This window comes from Zonotrichia leucophrys, chromosome 7 (assembly GCF_028769735.1).
Source record: "Zonotrichia leucophrys gambelii isolate GWCS_2022_RI chromosome 7, RI_Zleu_2.0, whole genome shotgun sequence".
In the NCBI taxonomy this organism is placed as follows: domain Eukaryota; kingdom Metazoa; phylum Chordata; class Aves; order Passeriformes; family Passerellidae; genus Zonotrichia; species Zonotrichia leucophrys.
Window position 1 is genome coordinate 5,847,365 of NC_088177.1, and position 20,945 is coordinate 5,868,309.

The window sequence follows — 20,945 nt, forward strand, 5'->3', positions numbered from 1 at the left end:
GCCATGTCATGGGTGTCAAAGAGCCTTTTTCATATCCTTTTTAAAGAGGGATTTTAAATTTCTTCTCCTCCTCTGACCTCTGTTATCCTCTGCTCCTGGCTCCCATGACCTGTGATTGGTGAAGACATGGTAATAATACCACAAAAGTTCTTTGTCAAAAAACATGCACGTGTCTTATCCTCTTCACCAGACACTTAATTTTAATTTGTTACAGTGTGGAAAACAGTGGTATGCAGAAACTCTATTGACAGACATAAGCTTCTCAAAGGAAAATCTGATATGGATTTCATGCCCATATTGATGGAAAAGAGCATTGCCTTTTCTCAGATAGCTAATGGCAGAGAACTCTCAAGGACATTTGAAATAATGAGATAGTGTGGGTTAATTCACCAAATACCAATAAGTGGTATTTAGTGTATTAAAACTTTAAAACCAATAAGTGCTCACTATTGCTTGTTCTGCTTTTGGCTGGGACAGAGTTCATTTTTTTTCATTGCCCCTCTGAATCTGCAAATAATGTTTTTACTTCATTTTTAAATGCCCTACTGAGCTGCATGAGTATTTCAGCAACTTCATGTGCAGCTTTTTTTATTGAGGGGCAATTTGCCCACAGCAGCTTTGGCACTTTCAAAGTGAGTAAGAATAGTAATAAGGCAATAGTTCTGCTATTGCAATTAAAGGTGGAAATTATTTATCTTAAATTTGCAAATACTTTCAGTAGGTACTGGACATAAACTTACAGTTAGATAATTACTCTGAGAATCTACACTAACTTTCAAAGGTCAAAGCACCAGAATAAAGAAGTAAAATGAGATGTAATGTGCCAGTTTCTGTAATTGTTACTTTCATAAGATTGCTGTCAATAGCTATTGCAATAGTATAGTAATGAGGGGAATTGTCAACATAAGCAAAAAGGTTCTGAACCTTTTGTTGTAATATGAAATTCGTGTTCATAAGTATCTTTGCATGCACACTTGCTAAATGCAATAATAAATCCAGCTGAAATGGTTTTCTCCTTTTCCTTACCACTTATGTCTTAAGCACTTAAGGAAAAAAGTGTTTCCATTTGTTTCTGTCTTAGTACAATATTTAGGTAGTATTTCTTATGGCAGAAACTCACAAAACTAAATAATCTATTAAAAGGAACCCTAAAACCACAACAAACCAGGAATGCAACGCAAAGATGAGAAAAAATTAGCAAAACGTGGGGTAAAAACCTGTTAATTACACTTCTGCTATTAAGTGATGCCTTCTGTGCCTTTAAACTAACTCTGTTTCCCTTACCAAAGGGCTGCTCTTTTTTGCATGTTCTGGCTTTTGCCTCTCTAGATAAAAAATACTGCTGTGGTAGTATTAATAGTGCAGGCAAATGGTTTAATTGCAGGAGGGGACAAGAAGTTTTCTGGTAGCTGGGTAAGGGTACCTTCCCCTGGTTGAAAGTTTAGCTTGTGGCCATTTATAACCTTTCTATTTCCAGCTGAAACCTGAGTCCTTGTTCTTTGCATGTTCAATGCTGCTTTCTGATAATATTCCCCTATAACTGAGAGGAGGGGTTGAGTGTGTAATTGTGGGTCAACATTAGGCTTCTAACTTCTCAGGGAAACATACCCTTCTGTCAAATTCTTTGCTGCAAATACTGTGTGCAGCTCTACAGATCCCCTGACATGACTTAGCTGGCTAACAGTGATCCACAGACCACACTTCAGGAACAATTACCCAAAACCAAAGAACCACATGAAAGGCAAACTGTGGTGGGGGTTTCTATCACAGCTGTGTTGTGTTGTTCAGTACTGTAGTATCATGCTGTTTCTTGTCCCCAGTTTGAGAGAATTTTCTCATCTATGAAATAGCAGTAGAAATGTCAAGTACAACCACTGTACTTGGAAGAACTGTTTTACTCCACGCCATGAGTGAGACTAAAACAGGAAAAAAGGTGATGAGCCATTTCATATTTTTCTAGGCACCAGTGGATATTTGTTTCCACACTTTCCACTGCAGAAAAAATGGTTCTTTCCTAGTATACATGGGCTTGCATCTGACTATTACAAACCAGTTTTTGCATTTATGTTCCTGGTGTGCTCATTTATTATATTACAAAGGTTCAGTCTGTGTCATGAAATTGCAGCCTCTTTGTCTCCTCAGTTTAGTGCAGCTAAGAAGGGGCAATTAAACTGAGGCAATAAAGTGTTTCTCATGAAACTGCAGCAGCTTGAATTGCCCTCTGTTCACAATCTCTTAACTAATAAGTTTTAATTTAGGGAGGTTGTATTAGGTGCACAGCATGAGTTTATATCATACTGAAGTGCCCTTGTTTGTGCAAGCAGGGAGCTGTTGTGTAAATATTCTCCAGTTTTAAGATGGGATCAAAAGTATCGACCTGTGATCAGATCCTGTTAAATGGCTTCATGTTATTTAAATGTAGGTGGTTACAGATTTTGATATTTGCAGAGCATTGTCTGTATTTTGCCTATGGCACAGCATGAAGAGAGTTTATTGCAGGACCAAAGTATGGTACACATGAAACTTGTCTGGACCTTAATTTCAGTAACAATTCTGTCATTAATTTTCCTATGCAAAGTTGTACTCTTTCACCCAAAGGAGTTTTGACTTCAATTGAAACTGTTTCTCAGGAACAGATTTGCTTTACCCATCACTTTGATTCTCTACTTGTGTGTGTTGGACTGTGGTTTTTCTCAATGGCACCTGGCTACCTCTTTCACTAGGCATTGTATTCAAAACTCAATGAGTTCCCACTTGTACTTTGCAAGATTAATGCAAGTCAATAGAGGATTCAGAAGTGAAAGGGGAGAAAAATCAGGTCAGCAAGAAATATGAATAGACTGATTAAATCAGTGGGAAATGCTGTGGTAAAAGACAGAGTATTCCAATTCCATTTATTATAACCTTGGAGGATGAGATGCTTAATAGCAAGGAAGGGCAGTATTGCTTGAGAATTGGGTTGAATTGGCAGAGTACATCCAAAAATTCTCCTTCTAACAGAATGGTTATGTAATATTACATGGTACAAGTGCTTGGTCTCTCTGCTTTTTAATAGGAGGACTGTGTATGTAACTCCTGAGGAGAAGATCAGTGGTGTTTCCTTGCACCAAGGGAATGAAGTAACTGAGAATGCATTTGATACTGTGTGGTTTTGTGGTTTCTGGTTTAAAATAGTGGTGACAAAATCTGTGTGGACTTAACTCATCCTGTCCTATTCAGAAAGGTCAGGGTGAAGTCCTGATCCAATGATCCATTCCAGAGTTCTTATCACTAGTTACACACAACTATCAGTACATTGCAAGTATGGTTTGCTGTTCTTTAATTCCTAGCTTTTACTGTAGTAAAAACATTCCCCACGGCACTGAAAATAGATACAGGCAGGAAGGAGTATGTCTTGGATACTGTAGGAAAAGTTAAATTAAAAAAAAAACCCTAGCTTCCCTTAAAACCTGTTTATAAGAGAAATATCCAGCATTGCAAAAATGTGCTGTCATGTGGGTTTTGGATCATGAGAGGGAGATGTTCCCTGGGATTTTGTCATCTCCAAATGAGATAAATATTTTAGGACTGTGATTGACTTGTTATGGACATGCAAAAAATCACAAACACAACAGAACCCCCAACTTCACTGGGGAATCCAGTCACTTGTTCTGTATAAATATTCAATGGTAGGAGATGAGACAGAATGTCTCACTGTGGCATTATGCATGCACCCAGCATGATGGCATTTTAATTCTCTTAGATGGTACAGTGCTGTCACCCCATAGAAAACTAGAAATGAAAAACTCTGTGCCAGCCTGCACATTTCCCATGCTACATGGAAGAAAAGCTATCTGAAATAACTGAGGGCTCAGAGGTGGCAGAGAATGTCTGGATTAAAGTTTGATGACAAAGGCACACGCACCCTGAAGATCTGACTGTTATCATTGCCATCTGACACTTCAGAGTGCTGCTCAGCAGAGTGTGAATCGATGACATGCTGTTTATTTCTCCTATGCTAAATCCCTGTGTGGGCATGGCTTGTGCATGTGTATATATATATGGATTTTTATACATTCATATATATGTAAAAGTAGACTCAGGTAATTATCATTACCTGCAAGTGAACGTAGAGCCATCAGAGACTCAGAAATTCATAGCCCAGGTTTGTGTAAAGCTTCTTTATGTGGAGAAGCCCTCCCTAAGCAAGTTAAAGTCACTGATTATAAGTGCCCATGGAGAGGTTTCGTGAAGTTAAATAAACTGCAGTAAACCATGTCAAGTTTCCCATTTTTCCCTCGGTAGGTGAGCTCTAAATATCCCCACCATGTTTTCTAACAGCCTTCCCAAATCCTTTGAGTCCAATTTCCTGATGTCAGACCAGGACTGGGATCTGCTACCACATCAAAGTTAACTTGTGGGATTTTGCTTTGCTTTTCATAGTTATGGATGCTAAGCTTCAATAATGTGCTTAGTGCTGTAAGAGGCAGCAAAAATGACACTTGGTGGCCCAAGGAGTGTGCAGTCTAATGACAGAAAGACAGTGCAGAGCTTTGGTGCATGTGCCTGCACTTGATGGCATATGGCCTGCCTTTTGATGGCTTTGACTTTGGGAAAGATTTTTTTATTTATTTATTTTTTTAAAGTATCCATGCCATGTCCCTCATATCTTCCCCTCCAAGCTGTGTCTTCCTCCTTGACTTTTCCCCCTGCTTTTGCAACATCTGTGAGCTTAGTTTTAGCCTGTTTTGGTCCTTTGCACTGCACGTGATATAATCCCAGTCCATTTTCTTGTAGTCACTAAATTTCCCAATTTCCTTTTTTTTTCTCCTCCAATTGCAATTCCTTTGATGGTATCTCCATTCCAGAGTGTTTGTAAGTCCTTCTTTTCTGTTTCCACCTTCAGTGGTGATCAGTTTTGGCAAGCTTTGGTGCATGTCCCTGCTCTTGATGGCATATGGCCTGCCTGCATTTTGATGGCTTTGACTTTGGGAAAGATTTTTTTCTTTTTTTTTTAAGTATCCATGCCATGTCCCTCATATCTTCCCCTCCAAGTTGTGTCTTCCTCCTTGACTTTTTTTCCCTGCTTTTGCAACATCTGTGAGCTTCGTTTTGGCCCGTTTTGGTTCTTTGCACTGCAGCTCATTTCTTCACAGACCATTTTTTGAAGACACTAAATCTCCCAATTTTCTGGGTGTTTTGGGAGACCTGGGGAAAGTGCTTCTGAGAGAAATGGTGCTTTTTGAAATAATGGTTGAGTGCCTGACAACATCTACATTAACACTGGTTAATTCATCACTCCCAGAATGATGAGATTTTAGGGAAGGGATTTGGCTTCAGCAGATTTTATTCTGCCACGTGCAGAGGGATCAGATCAGTCGACCATTGATGCTATAGTCATGTGTGTTCCTTCCTAACTTTGTTTTTCCATGTGGTGTTTGCGCCTGCTTTTTGATCTGTGCCCCTTCCATTCTGCACTCTGACTAGCAGGCTGCTCACAAATGCAGAGGAGTTTATGTCCTGCCAAATGTGTAATTACTGCAGTACTCCAGGCACCTCACTGCATACTAAGGAAGTTTTGCTGGCCTTACACTGATGTCAGATATTGCTGTACCAAAAAAATCATCTCCAAGAAAATAAGCTTCTTTAGTCCATGATTTTTAGTAAGTCCTTCAAAGTAAAATTGATATATTTGGGCTGATACTTCCTTTTCCTTAGTTATGTGGATATGTGTAGGATTAAAACTTCTTTCTGTATTAGTGATCTTCTCTCTTCTGGTTAAATAAGTGTATTTATTCGAGGGACAATTCTAATAGTAGCAAAAAATGTCTGAAGACAAAAAGTGAGAAATTTTAAAAGCATACTGACAATGCAAATAGCTAAGCTGTTTTGGGGCTGATTTTAGAACAGAATACACATGAGGAAATAATTTGTCATATGCTTAACTTGTATTTGGAATAGATTAATGAGCCTAGTGTCTAAAATCTGGGTCATGCAGTAAAAGTGAAAAAAATTGACACACAGCCCAAGTGAAGTCAATGAAATTCTCAAGTTAGGAACTGGAATAGGCCTTAAGAGAAAACAAGAGGATCTTTAGGGTAAAGCTGATGACTATGACACACTTCCCTTTGCTCTAATTATTTTGCCCTGCTTGAGCTTTTGTTCCAGGTACAGATCCCAGGCTTGCCTGTGCTTTAGCCTTCTGATTCTAGAAGCAGCTGAAGGCTCACTGTTTCCCAATGCAGATGTGTGAGAAATCAGTTCTCAGCACACAGTAATGGTTAATTGTGATTACTCTAAAGCAAATGGATCTCCCCATTAGAGCAGTGATGCAGTCTTCCACTAAGCCTGACAGGACTCATCCAGCCCAGGCTCTAACAAAGGAATGTATTGTTGTGTAAGTGGCAAATTAGTAGATCTATAGCTTTACTCAGACAGCAGCAATTGCTGTAGTCATGATTTGTCACGATTAGTTTGTGACTATTAGTTATCAGCTTCGCAATCTATTTCCCCTGAAATAGGCACTGGCCGCTGATGATTGCAATTTCTGATGGACTGGTTTGGGTTACCACTTTTTCTTATGTTACTGTCAATTGCCTCGGGCCTCACCTGCACTGGGTGGCTTCAACAGAAACACTCTTGTTCTTTCACAAGAGCTTCTGTAACTCATCTGCTCCTGGTTCAGAGCCCTCACAGAGACTGGTTTTACCTGCAGATGCTGTGCAGTGTTGTAAACGAGTGTTTTGTTGTCTCCTCTACAATGGGTGAGTGGGAGTTCATTTGCAGTGTGCTGGTGGAGTGCCTCCCTGGGATTGTGAAATCCTTGGCATCAGTGCAGTTGGTCCTCCCCATCAAACTTTTTTTTCACAAATCCGGTGTTCGCTTTAAACTTCTGTATTGGCTTCTCTCTAAAAGAAAAAAAACACATTGTCTGAACAGTTGTCTTTGTTTCACACTCTAAGCTACACTTTCTTGTGAGCTTTGACTTGCTTTTTAGCAGGAATGGCAATTCCTGGGAGGCTGTGGTTTCTTCTTAGCTCTAGAAGCAGGAAATTGAATTTAATTAGAGGTGAGTGAGATCTGCTGATGTGACAGGCAGGCTTTGCCAGCACCACCGACAGCACAGCTTCCCCAGCTCTGAAATGGGATGGGCAGCAGGTCAGGGCACCCTTTTTCCTCAACATCCACACACCTCAGCTTGTTGCATTTCACCTGGTTGTGCCTGTGGGTGTCTCAGCAGAGTTTGCAGGTGGGGGCTTGTTGAAGCTCTCCCTGCACTCAGGCAGCACCTGCTGGCCTGTCCGGTTTATCTCGGCTGTTTGAGGGGCCTGGGAGGCCCGGAGGTGGCCCGGAGGTGGCCTTGGGGCACCCGCGTATCGAAGGACGAGAAGAGGCTTCAGTTCTTCTTTCTGGTTTTATGTTTATTAATTGTTTATCTAAAAGATGTTCTTTCAGCCAGCAGAGATCTGCTCAGCAGTCAGCCATGGGCACACTGTGTCTCCCTCCGGGGCAGGCACCTATCTTTATACCCTTTGCTACGTGTACAATATTTATCATTTTTCCCCAATACCATCTATTCTTATAACTCGGTGTACTCTTAGTAATAACCAATAGAAAGGTGCCACCGTGGCCAAAGAAGATGGAGGAGAAGAGGAGGAAGAAGGAGGACAGGACACACCCCAATTCCTCCATCTTACTCCTCCAAACCCCCTGTACAGAAATCCTAAACCTTGTGTCTCACTCTCTAATTAACTAATCCCTTCACCATTCACCCGGTGAAGCCCTCATCCTTGTCGTCTCCTGTGTAGGGTTAAAGTCCAGCTACCAGACACTTCTGGCAACATTCCAGGAGTCCCGAGCCCCCCCAGGGTCTCGGAGGCTCAGCATCTCAGGACTGAGATATTGAGATCCGATACTGGCCCACAGATTTTCCATGGGTTCCACACCCATGGACATCCAGCACCAGCAGCCCCTTTGTCAGCAGAGGCCAGGGAGAAAACACAATGTGGGAACAGAGCTCAGCTGTACAGAAATCAATCAGCAAGGTCAGCCCCTGGCAGGGGCTGTGAGGGCTGATAAGGCAGCAGCATCTTCAGCTGGAGCAAACGTGCCTCATTTCACTGCATCTCAGCTGCTCTCCAGAGCCAGGCACATCAGGCTCCCCGTGACCAGATTGCTGATTCACTGTGAGAGTTCTGTGGATTATGGGGAAAGGGGAAGTCCGAGGCTGTCAGAAGGAAAGGAGGAATCTTCGTTTTTGGAAAGTGTCAGGGAGGACAGATTTTGAGATGTGGTAATAGAAGACAAAAGGAAAAAACAGTTTGCTGTGACAAAATGTGGATCTTAACTGTTCTCCATTTGTGAGCTTTCACTTAAGAAGAAACTGAGAGATGGGATTTGCAAAGTGGCTTATATATGGGGTGATGGTTTTACTAAATATATGCTATTGTTGACCAAGCTTTCTTATTTCATCTGAAAAAATAAATTTCAATCTGTAACAAACCAAATTCAACATGAGATCAGATCACAGCAGTTGCTACAACTTTGCCACATATAACCACAGAATCAAGAGCTAGTGCTTTAAAAATGCATATTTTGTGGTTGTCTTTCATCTTGAAAATCAACAGGATAATAAAGATAAAGATTTTATTTAAAGATAAATAAAGAAAATAAAGATTTTCTAAAGTAATTGTTAAAGTCTAAATGTCACAGAGGCAGTTAGAAATTAGAGAAACACATATATCTTTTTATGCATTGACTCTTTAAAGTGTTTTATTACAGTTTGACAATTGTATTGGGATACTGAGTAAAGGTGTTTACACCCTCAGCCTTCATGGCCACACCAAAGCAGGAACCAACAGGAGGTTCAAGATCTTATGGCATTGCAAGTGAAGGCAAGCAGTTTACAGCTGAGTTGTTTGTTGCTGTAAGCATTTTATTTTCCTTAATTTGGAGACCATAAAATGGTACAGCAGATAAAATATTTTATGTGTATAAAAGATTAAGTTGGAGACTGCAGCGTGAGTCAGTCTTAAACCTATGCACAAAAACAGGCATGGCTGGATGTGGCAGTAATTTTTTCTTCTCTGATTCAGGTAATCCTTACAAACTTGCCTGGACATTTTGTGGGAGAGAAGAGAGCTCTGTTGATGTGAAACCTCTGGAATCATATCTCAGAGCTTCCCAGATCACCTAGAGTTTTAATGGATAATGTGTTGCTACCTTCTCCTCTTCCTTGTCATTGATTTGCAGCCTCTGCCTGTCCCTGTGGAAAACACCAACCTCAGAGTCTCAGTTTGCTTTTTACTGCACCCCAGAGTGGAGCAGAGTGGACAGTGCAAGCTGTGCTTTGCTTTAACCAGTTGGCATTACAGGAGATTCAAACAACCCACTAAAGCTTCCAGTTGACCACCCCTCACAGTTTAAGGAATCCCATTTAAATGATTCATATACTATCGCCATTCTGTATGGCTTCCAGCAACAAGTAGGTAGAACTGTTAGTGTGGCTGTTGTTCTGTGACATATCCTGCTGGACAGCTGGTCCCTCAGATTTTTGGAGGCTGTGCAGATAGAACCAGAGAAGTTGGAACAGCTTCTGTGCCCAGAGGAGCAGCCAAACTTTTAATGTCCAAAACCTCTCTGTCCCCACCATTAAATTTCTACAGTGGTTTCCAGAATCCCAAATTGAACAGTCAGGCTCTCTGCCTCGTAACTGTCTCCACTGAAAATCCAGTTGATGCTGGAAAGTGCATGTGCAATGTGCTATAAACCTGAAAGAAAAGTGTCTGTAAGAGAGGTAGTTGTAAGATTTGCCTTTTGAAAAGCCATTATCAGGAGAAATGAAGGGTGCTGCTTTTACAGCATTAAGAGATCAGGCTGGATGGAGGGAAGGCAGCATGGCATGAACTTGTGAAAAGCTGGAAAGTTTCAAAGGACTGATCCCACAGCTCCCAGCAGCAGCAGCAGCTGTGCTGTGGCATACAGGCTGATGTAGCAGTTGTCTGATCCATAGGTTTCACTTCTAGGACTATTATTTCTTGGCAGCCAACCTAACGTAATTACGTATGTTTTCCTGCAACAAGCAAACACTTTATGTGGCTGAGGAAACAGCTGCACTACACTGAAGAGCTCATTTACATAAATATGAAAGTAGAATTGCAAAATTACATATTGTGCAGGGATGTGTGTTAATGTCAAGGATTATAAATACCAACAGGGATTTTAAATACCTATAATGCCCTTTTAAATAAAAGGAATTAATATTTAGCCATTTTGAACATTGAGAGACAGTTTGTCATCTGACTATTTAAAAGTATGACGGCTTAGTCTAAAAATAACTTTGACTGCGACTCTGAATGGGAGATCTTTGCATTTTTTTTCTTATTTTCTGGTTTGAGCTGCTCTTCAGAGATGGAGAGGCAGAGAGACACCCTTGAAAAGGATTGCCAAGCCAGATAAAATTTGCCTTATTTTCTTTCAACTTAAAGTAGGCTTCTTGTTTGTAAATCATAGATCAGTTTCTGAAGGAACTTGGTAAACTTCTTGTGTATGAACTACATAATACAGGAACTAAACTCAGGCTGCAAGTAACATGACCAGGAGTACTCACTGACTCATAACACAAAGTGTTTCCAGAGAAGACCTAGTGGCATCAAAGCATTTGTGCAGATCTGTGTCTAAAAGAACAGAATTGGTGGGGTAAAACATAAAAGGTTTGTTTCAGTCCCTCACCTGCTTCACTTTGTGACCATACAAGTGCTTGTGCTGTACAAGGAAGATGCACAAACCAGAAAAGGAAAGCTAAAAATGTGGAGGATATGGACACAGCACCAGCCTACAGTGCCCTAAACCATATGTAGAATTACAGCATCACTGGGACAGCTGGGTTCCTGCTCTGTGCAGGGGCAGCTTGGCAGGGAGACCTTGTGAGGAGAGTGCAGCTTGGGAGCTTTGAGATTTGTCATCCATTCTGTGTTGCCATGAGGCAGGGAGGCTGCAGACTGCACACTTCTGCAGTGGGAACAGAGAACCACGGGCTGCTGGGGCCATCTCAGCCCTCTGTGCCCCCAGAACCCCTGTGCTCACAGCACAGACAGCACAGTGCTGACACACTGAAATGGCCAAAGCTCTTGGGGCTGGCCCTAGAGCAATGTGTTCTTTTGATTTCTTGGGTGGTTTTATGCAGATTTGATTGACGTGGTTGGTTTCAGCTGATGGATTCAGTTGAGCAATTTGTTCAGCTTTTAATGAAGTAAGAGCCACAAAATGCTCTGAGTGTCATGACAGCATGATGAGATGAGCTCTAACTCATCTTCTCATGATCTTTCAAAATATGTTGCTACATTTTTCCTCCAGCTGTTTACTCTGCCCATCTGCTGGATGTTGCATTTCTTGCTGGCAGTAAAAAAATCCAGTGTCAGTGCCCAGAGGCTGATGAGTTTTTTTTTCTGGGTTGGTTTTTGTTCACAGTTTTAACTGTAAGGCTTGGCACTGAAGCAGCTCATGAGCATGAACATGGACTATTGAATGATACTGCATTTCTCCAGAACCTGCTGCATTTCTTAGATCCTGCTGGTCTCCAAGGGGAAACCCTGCTTGGCTTCATCCTTTCCCTTCCACCATCCTTTGTGAACAGATCAAGCACTAACCAGAAAGAAAATTAACATTGTTTTGGCCATTGTGGGCTCAGGGGCTTGAGGGCACAGTGAGAAGCAGAGGGAGAGGGGAGGGTACCTGCCCTCCTGCAGGCAAGCTGCCAAATTAACCTGTTTGGATTACTGATTCCACAACATGACACCACTGTCACCTCCAGCAGGGAGGTGGTGACCCAAATCCAGCAGGTGGAGAGTCTAAAGCTCTCAGGGTCATCCTTAGCTTTTCTGGCAGCAGGTTGTTGTAGCTATTGAATGATTGGTTTGCATCAGTATTTTGGGCCTGGAGAAGATAAACTATTAACTATACAGCCAATACATCCTTGTTACCTTGGGAAGAAGGCATTTGAACTGTTACCAAAAATTTGGTAAATATAAAAAGCTCCTTAACACCAATGTAGCATTAAGAAGCAGGCATTCTTGCTTTGTTCCAGATGCACAACAGGATATCTCCTCCAAATGTCATAGAAATATTCATAGAATGCCTGTCTTCTCTAATATTCTTTCTGAGCACAGAAATCAGAGTTGGAAGAACATGAGAAAGGTGTAGGAAAGCATGGGTTGAGAAGAGCAGGAGCTTTTTAAACTGGCTTTGCTATTAAAAAAGGGCAAGGGTGAACATCCACATCAGCTCTGGGCCATGGCCTCCCACCCATATATTCCTTACCTCTTTCATCACCAGTGATGCACAGGAAGCTGATTCATCTAAAGTTTCCTGTGGCAAAAAAAAAGGGAGCTGAAGGTGTGATGGAGATGCTCCCTCATTAGCATGCCAGTATGTGATGAGCAAACATTTCCTCTAAGCACTGCTGATACCTCTGAGACAACAGCAATTGGATGAGACAATCCATGGGGCTTCTGACTATTTCCTTGAACCCAAACTGATTTTCTCACCATGGTTAAAATGGGAGGTCACTGGGGTGATTTGGCAACCTGCAAAGAGTCATCCAGGCTTGGTTTTGTGCTGAAGCAGATAGACTGGAACCAGTAGGTATTTATAATAAGCTAAAAAGAGCTGTTGTGGGAAAATAAGAAACCATTAAAAAGATGTTAAAATAAAAAGAGCAAGTGATAAATATGTGAAATGTGAGTTGGAGTCACATGTATGGAAGGTATATGAAATAGCACTAAGCACAATGCCAGTAAGTTAGTGTAGACTAATCCAATGTATATTAAATTAGGAAAGGTGAGTGAAATCATAGCAATATTCTTGTTGCTCAAACAGGGGAGCAGAAATCTGTATCAATATGCCTCCTGGGTACTCTTACAGCTCTTACAAGCTGCAGGAAAGTGTCTCCAGCTTCAGAAGAGGATGTTTGTGCTTTTCAGGTGATCTTGCTAAGAAGAATAAACAAATAGGGCCAGGAAGTTATCCTTTTTGAATTTAAACAGGTGCATTATTCAGTTTGGGAGGACTGTCTGAGAATTGATGGAGCCCTGTGGACTTGCTGTAAAGACTGGATGATGAAAGAATGGTAACACACGTGAGAGCTGAAGCTGGAAAGGCATGTCACTTAAAAGGGAGGCTGGAAATGCAACAGGACTCTGTCTTGTTCTCCAAGTTGTTTGAAATTCTCAGGCATAAGCCTCTTAACACTTGCTGGAAGAAGACATGCTAAAGATTACCAGCCTGGAGGTATTAGGGTATGCAAGGCATTAGGAATGGTAATTACTGTGACCTCATACATAAATAATCATTTAATAACACAGCTGATTTCTGGAGACTTAACAGGGTGCTGTCAGTGTAGAAAACACAAAAAGGAAATTTTTTGAAGCAGGAAATGCCTTCAGTCTAAGGACTATAAAGGAAAGAAGCTTTGAAAAACAAAAAAGCAAGCATTATCGTGTTCCATAAAAAGGCAGTGGAGCTGAGCAAGAGATGCTGCACAAGAACCTGTCGGCAGGTTTTCAGACTTTGCAATGTGAAATGCTAATGATAAGCTCCTAAACAGAGCAGGCCAGGGCTGGATGATACTGCAAAATATCAGCTCCCACTAGACCAGGACATTTTTGGTACCTTTTCAGATCAGCTGTTTTCTAGTTAGCTGAAATATGAACATAAACTCTAATTTTAGATATATTTGTGTTGGAAAAGTGGGATTTTATCCATACAATTATTTAAAATGTCTGGTTTGTTATCTTGTTTATTACTCTGTTGTCCAAAATCCCATCAATTTTGTGGGTAGCACCAACTCTGGCAGTTTTTCCAGAGCCAAATAAACTGCACAACAACTTTATGGAGTAAGATGTGTAATAACTTGTAATTCATTGTGCAGTTTGACAATAATTATTCATAGGTTTAGCATTTGCAACTTGATAGCCTATTTTAACAATACTGCAAAAAATGTTCTCACATAAACATTTCTGTAACTAAGAATCCTAATGAATTTACATCATGTATGGTAAGTGCTTTTAATTTTTAATTTAAATGTAACTCCGCTTGGAATACCTCTGAAATCATTAATAGAAAGTCAATGAAAAGTCATGAATGCTATTAATTGTGAGTAGGAGATTATTTTTAGTCTCTGTTCCCCCTGATCACAGAAGACTAGTTCTTAAAAAAACTTGGTTTTGAGAATGAGTCCTAGATCTGTGCTGCAGATATCTACAGGCAGAGATTTTTAAAGGGCCAGGTCGTATCCAGTTGAGGCAACAATTGAATAGAAAACTTTAATACTTAATTGCAAGATGTAGATTTTGATTTTTAAGATATAAACGTTCTCAGTTACATAGGAAGAATAAAGAAATGAACTATTAATTATAATAGACATTTACACGCCTGCACTGAAATTTTTCCCCTTTTCTTATCCAGCATTTAAGAAGCGTCCTTCTGAGGGCAGCACTTAGCTAGAAACAAATTATCCAAAGCTGTGGGTTACTTTGTGGGGAGAATTGCTTTTGTTATTTACACAAAAGATTTGTATAAACACATTCTCAGGCTATCCTGGGAGGAGTTGCTATTAAATAAACTAAGTTTGTTAGATACAGAATAATGAAATTTGGGCCAAATCTAGTGCTAATAATTTCAGAATTTGTTTCCATAAACTCTTAACTGATAAGCTACCAGGAGGGTTGGTGACTCTGCTGTTTAAATAATTTTGTTTCAGGACTCAAGCCATTCATGTCTGTTTAACACTGTACAAGGCCTCCCCTGAGTTTCCTTGCAGGACAGTGAGGTTTTTGAGGAGTTTACATCATACTGTAGGGGTATTTTTTATTATGTTTTTTTTTTCAGAAAACACAATTTTGTGTTGAAGTGTAACTTCTTTATAGTTTCCATTGTTCACTGAATTTTCCAATTAGTGCCCACAACAGCTGAAGCCTGTGAGAATTCCCTGTGAATTACAACGTTGTGTGGAACTGCAGCAGATATGAAGCTGCTGTGTCAGAAAATATGAAGCACTTTCCCCAAGTATACATCTGCAATTGCATTTATTTTAAAACTTGAGAGAGAAGTTGAAATTGAGGTTTTCTTACAGCTTTTTTCTAATCTGTGTTTTTCAATCTCCTCTCTTTTTGCCTGAGGATCGATAATATGTATTGTGTCCTGAGGGTACATTTGTTTGTTACAGAACATCTCACGAGCCATCATTTCCAAGCTGCTGGACTGCAAAGCCAAGCTCAGTAGATTCTTAGTTTTCTTTTTAAATGTCACTGACTCCATTTCAGGTTTGTAGAGTTTTTTTTCCTACTATCTTGACAGCGAGCCTTCTCTTTGTAAGTGTCTCTTCGTTCTTTTACTATTTCAATATAACTTACAGTTTTACACATAAAAAATTGAAGGGCTGTGCTCCCCTCACTCCTTCCAGATAGAGAATTCCTGTGCTCTGATTCGGTGTACCCAGAGATAGGCTGTTAAAGAAATGACTGAAGGTGCTGGATGACTTTGGATGTGATCAGTGGCTTATGGGTGACTCTGATCATTGCTTCAACTCCCACTGGCTCGAGGGAGGCTGGGTCAGGGTCTGCATAAAGCTGAAGGATGAAGTCTCTGCACTCCTCCCAGGTGAGGCAGGAGCACCACTGTAACCATCCAGCGGGAAGTGGGCAGTTGGATAATCCTCACTGTCCTCAGAACCCAAGTGGCAGCTGGAAGACTTTGAGGTGAAGAAAGCTCAGCTTTGCCTGATTGCATGTAAGCCTTTCTCTCCAGGGACACTGAGACACCTTAAAGGAGGACAGAGGGGTCCTCAAAGGGAAAGTCCCTGGCACTCCTGCAGCCCTGTTTGGATGAATCACAGCAAATAATTCCCAAAGCAGGTACTGTGTTCACATCTCACCTTTCTCTGCAGAGTGCATACCATGATAGTGCAACTTCATTCATAGTTACACCAAATTCTTTATCCTGTATTTCACTGCAGCAGAAATAGATTAGAGGCAACCTAAAAAAACCCAGGGAGCAGCAGAGGGAGTTGCAACCTCTTTCAGAAAAGATCAGAAGGCCTCCTCTTCCTCCTCCACCAGGTATCAGGCACAATACAAGAACTTTTGAAATTATATTTGTTTGTGGTTACCATTAAATAAGTCATCACTAACATTTCGTCAGTTTTTAAAGTAATGAATGAGACTACTGATGCAATAATAGATCATTTATTCATTTCAGAAGTACGAAATCAATTTTCAGATATTAAACCTGCAAAGGGGCAAATGCTAAATCAGCCATAAAATACATAATTACAAAGTGCCAATTAGAGTTCTAACTAGGATCCTTTGTCTTAACTTATTAGTAATTGATAACTGAGAAAAAATAATAGCAATCAACTCTAATCCAAATTCTCCTCAGTTTGAGATGGCTGTATGATCTGACACAGCTGGAAGGGGAAGGGAAGAAGTGATAAGGTAGGAAATTCCAACAGCTGATCTGTTCCTGGCAGGTTTCTGGTTTTTCAGATCTGTTTTAGAAAGTCCTGTCACCTGCTCTTTGCATGGGGCTGTTCTAACCATGAAGGGCAGAATCCTTCAGCAGTGGGTGAGGGGGGAAAGAAAGGATTCTGAGAGGGAGAAGTTCTTGCAATGCTAATACAAAGCTAAACTGATCCTTGTACTGAAAATAGAAAAAGAGTCAATACACAAACTCTGACTTTTATCCTTTCCATCCTGGATAATGGATCTTTTTTTGAGAAATATCTTAACTTTGAATCCTACTTAATTTAAACTGCAAGCTGTATTAAACCTTTCTAAAATACCACTCAAGACAGCTGGATTTTGTTGGTGGGTGAGGGAAAAGAGAGTTGCTTATCTGACGACTCATTCTAGGTATAAATTGTTTGAGTGAAGCAATTGGGGCTGAGTAGATCCCACTTTAGAAGCAAGTCTAGTTATCAATTTCCTGTACCACTTACCCTGAGAGCACTCTTGTTTTCTTTCATTCCACCCTGAAATCACAATAAGAGCTCGACATCCGGTGTAGAACTCAGGTGTTAATTCCCTGGGGCTGGAAAACCTCTTCTATTTACAAAAAGGGACTGCTGAAGTAGTTGATACATTGCCTTTGGCACCTGAACTTGAATTCCTGCAGCATTCATTGACAGCAGGCTAAGACTGTGGAGTTCACTCCAGTCAGGTCTTGGACTTCAGTGTAAACAACATTGAAACATTTTTAAATTGAGTTTGTGTTTAAAAGGCAGAAAATCGCAATTGAATTCTTGCAATCAGGCTTCTCCAGTAAAGTGCTTTCTAATATCTATACATCATATTTGCTGTATTTATAGTATTTACCCATTTCTGAACTTGAAATCCCAATAGTTCTATTTCTTCTAACTTGTGAAATTATTTGAGATGGTGTAATAGTGTTTTGCCCTTTTTTTTGGTTTTTAAATAGGAACAGCTGATGAGAAAACATCTGAAATCAGAAAAGCAAAAATTATTTTGCCATGTACCCGCATCATTCATATTTGATCTGATATTTGAGCACAATCACTTGTAATTGGGACTTTTTAAAATAGAAATATCAGAAAATAAAATATATGGTAATTTTATCCAGGTAATTTTTTTAATAGTTGGAAAAAATATACTGAAGCAAACAGGATTATCTCTGTGCTTTAATAACTCCTGTGGAAATGAGGTAAAACTACTTTAGGATATTTAGCATTTAAAAGACTTTTTAGTCTTTAGGAATGCTAAAATACAACCTGTTTCATGCTCCTGTTTGGCAAGTTTTTGACCTCTGTGTTAACTAGATTCAAAAACTCTTCTGTAACCTTGCATCTGAAACAGTTTTCTTGCATGTATTGCAGTGTAACAACCCAAGAGTAAATGAGGAGGGAGCAAGATAAGCAAGAAATTAATTTCTTGGAATGGTTGTAGAATAACTCAAATAATTAGCTAGGTAGAAAAATTACTATTGATTTGAGCAAGTCTGGCTGTGGACAGATGCAGGCAGCTGCCTGAGGAAGAAAATCACAGCTCTGAGCTGCAGAAATGAATTTTGCTGTAGGCCTGGCTGGGATTGGCTCAAGGGTGGTAGAAGGAGTTCATGTGTAGGGTTTGGCTGGCAGGATTTGGGGCTGGTGGCTGCTCTGAGAAGCTGCCAGAACCTTCTCCCATGTCCAAATGCAGCTGATGCTGCTGGCTCCAGGGTGGGCCCACTGCTGGCCCAGGCTGAGCCCATCAGCAGCAGCGCTAATGCTGCTATAATGTATTCAGGAAGAGGGAAAAACGTTGTGCAACTGTAGCCAGAGAGACAGGAGTGAGAGCAACCTTATCCTAAAAAATCCTGCACCTGTTACCTCTTTAGTCACCTGTCAGATCACAGGTTCTGGTAAGAACCTCAAAGAAATGCCCATTCTTTACAGTTGTTCAGTCTTAAGGAAACCCCTCCCTGACAGTATACAGAAAACTCACCAAAGATAAGATCTTTGGTGTCCTTTGATACCCTTGGTATCCAGGAGTGAGAAGCCCCACCATGAATCAGGGCAGAGATTTTAAGCCTGGGTCTGTTTCATTGCAGATCTGTTTTGATAGCTCAGCTCACACTGAACTTGTTGCAGTGGATCGTTCTCTCTGTTAACATCTTTAGTCCTGTTCTGTTGTACATAAGGCTTTGCAGTTCAAAACTGCTCTTTTTTTATTATTGTAGGTGAGAAATTAAATAAGTTCACATTAGAGGTGTTCTTTCATCTTTCTGTTTTGACTCTCCAAGATGAGTCAGAGGACCCTAACTGTACTTAAATCAGATCCACTTTGTGAGTGCATTTGGACCATCCATCAGAGATGAAGACTGTAAAGGAGGCTGACAAACTAGCCAGGCATCTGATTAGGCACAGAATAATTTCAATGGCTAATCAAATGAATGAATCTTACTTGATTACACTTCAGTTTTGTATCAGCTAATCATGAAACCAGAAAATACACTAATGGATGCTAGTTTCTGACAGCACCTGCTCACAGGTACAATTGCTGTAATTTGGGAAGAAGAAGGGAGGGGGCAGCACTAATTTCCTAATCAAGAGCTGAAACAAATATCAAGCTCTAATATTTTTAAGCAATAGTTTGTTTTTCTCTAGAAGAAAACTGGAGCTTTTCCAGAACTGGGAAGACAAGTCAGCAGTGGGATGCTGGGATCAATCCCTCATCTCTCCCAGTGCATATATTTTATGTGTGTACATTGATCCTCAGTAGATCATCTCCTCATGGTGAAGAGACCTTCTTGGGAAATTCTTTAGGAAATGAGACAATACAACCTTTTCTTCACCCCTCAGGTCTCTTTTCATACTGACTTCTCAGGAGATATTAGCAGGGACAAGGATAGTCCCTACAGAAAAACAGAAAAAGTTTGTTTTGTGTGTGTTTGCGCAGGCTCATGTTCTTTTGATCCTTCTCTCAGGAGATTTGGTCTCAGATATAAAAGCCACAAGTTATCATACGGGGAGATACTTCTGAATTCTCTCCACCAAGGTCTCTGACTGAAAATATATTAAAAGCTATATTACTTGGAGGAAATCCCATTGTGCTCTGTGATTGTAGAGAAGGCAGCAGTCCCTGGCCCAGCCGGCCTACTGTGTAAAACTCTGTTTTCTTTTCATATAAAAAGGTAACAAAAGGGAAATATTGGAGCAAGAAAGGGAGATAAAGAACATTGGGTTCTGCTTTTAATATAGCCTGGGCCTGTCAGTCCTTTGTTGTATGCAGGGAAGAATTTTGGTACTGAGTTATGAACAAGATCTGACATCTGCATTCACAATGAATCCCACCGAGCAAAGCCATTCTTGAAGCTTTTATTGTCACCCTTCCTCTGGTGAAGTATCTCGTGAGAAACAGAGCCCTGAATCCTGACAAGTGGGTCCTACCCTACAGAAGTCACCCTTCAGTTGCCAGGAGAGCTCCAGGACCTGGGGCTTGGATGCATTAGGCTGAAACTATTGCTACCAGAGCACAGTCCTTACAGGAATGGCTTTAAAACCTCTGCCAATCAATACTGTCCAGTTCTTTGAAGAATTCTTAATTTAATGCTGCTTACCTACACAGTAAATGTCTCTGAAGTCTAAGTAGAGAAAATAGAGAGACCAAGGGCAGCTGGATTAGCAGCATTAAGCCACGGTCGATCTACTGCTTGCATTTTAATAGCTTTTGCAAAAGTGGAGCGCTAGGTTTGTTGCAGGTTTGTGTATCACTGTACATCCACTGAAATTGCCAGAACTGTGCTGACTTGTACAGGCTGAGGACTGCTCCCAAGACTTCCAGCAGCAGCTGTTTCAAATAGCTCTGTTTGATCTGTCTTCTGAAATACAAAACCAACAGATAGATTGAATCTAAATTGTCAGTGCTGGTTAATATATGTGGTATGTCATAAATATCTCCTAAGCACCACTCAGCTTCATTTTCTCATTGACTTAAAATAGACTCATCCTGGATCTTCTCTAACTTTTCTTACAGTGTCCTAAGTTGCAAAAAAAAGTGTTGGAAAAGACATAGGTAAACACTTCATTAAAAAGGTATTGTGTTACCACTTGTCATTTCATTATTCATATAATATCTGCATCTGAAAATAACAGTAATTTTAATAATAATCCTGAACAAACAACCATAAATGCAGCATGGGAAGTGCCTGAAGTTATTTGAGGGTGAAAACTCAGTTGCTAGAATCCCATGTGGTGTTATTTGGGGTTTTTTTTCCTACATCTCAGTTTTAAAGAGGGGAATGGATGGTCTATCCTACACTGAACTGAGCACTTTTTCAGATCTGCTAAGTAAACTTCTGGCCCATTTCAGGGACATTAAAGATTTCCAGGCACCTCAGAATAGATACTTTGGTGTTCCTCAAGATCTCTACACCACATGAGCAAAACAATAACTGTGTTCACCACCACAAGCAGG